The sequence below is a fragment of the Pistacia vera genome, unplaced genomic scaffold (assembly GCF_008641045.1).
Source record: "Pistacia vera cultivar Batoury unplaced genomic scaffold, PisVer_v2 Contig343, whole genome shotgun sequence".
In the NCBI taxonomy this organism is placed as follows: domain Eukaryota; kingdom Viridiplantae; phylum Streptophyta; class Magnoliopsida; order Sapindales; family Anacardiaceae; genus Pistacia; species Pistacia vera.
The window spans coordinates 443,904-445,000 of NW_022196161.1; positions in this window are offsets into that span (position 1 = coordinate 443,904).

Genomic DNA, 1,097 nt, shown 5'->3' on the forward strand with positions numbered 1-1,097 from the left:
TGTAAAGAATCATATTTTATAAGTAAAGAAAAATTTGGGCCCAACTATTTTCATATGTTAATGATGTATGTTTTCATTGTATATGTTATAAAGTATACTAGTAGAAAGAAGTCATTACACCACTTTCATCCATCTTCATGTTGAAACTCTTGATTGCCCAATAAGCCTTGTGTTCTAACTCAATTGGAAGATGGCATGCTTTCCCAAACACCAACCGAAAAGGTGACATACCAATGGGCATTTTATATGCAGTCCTATACACCCACAAGGCATCATCCAAGCACAAACTCCAATCTTTTCTACTTGGATTGACCCTTTTTTCCATGATGGACTTGATCTCTCAATTTGACACTTCTGCTTGTCCATTAGTTTGTGGATGATAGGCACTAGACACCTTATGTGTCACATGATACTTTCTCAGCAAAGCCTCCACAGTTCAATTGCAAAAGTGAGTGCCTCGATCACTTATTAGAGCTCTTGGAATTCCAAACCTGCAGAATATGTTAGACTTGATAAAATCAACAACAACTTTAGAATCATCAATCCTGGTAGCTTTAGCTTCTACCCATTTCGAGACATAATCAACAGCAAGTAAAATATAAACATAACCAAAAGATACAGGGAACTGTCCCATGAAATCGATGCCCCAAACATCAAAAATTTTGCAAAATAGTATGGGGGTTTATGGCATCTCATTCTTTTAGGATATATTACCTGTCTTTTGATAGTTATCGCATGACTTACAAAAAGAATATGAATCTCGAAATAAAGACGGTCAACAGAAACCACATTCAAGCACTTTTCTCACCGTCCCCCTAGCTCCAAAGTGACCTCCACATGCATAAGAATGACAAAAGGTGAGAATGGAAATAATTTCATTTTCATGAACGCACCTTCTTATCACTTGATCTGCACAATGCTTCTATAAGTAGGGGTCATCCCACACATAGTATTTCGCATCACTCTTGATCTTATCCCTTTGAGCCCTAGACAAACCAGAAGGTAAGATATTAGTAACCAAATAATTTATAACATTTGCATACCAAGGTAATGTCACACTCGTGGAAAACAATTGCTCATCAGGGAACGTTTCTTGC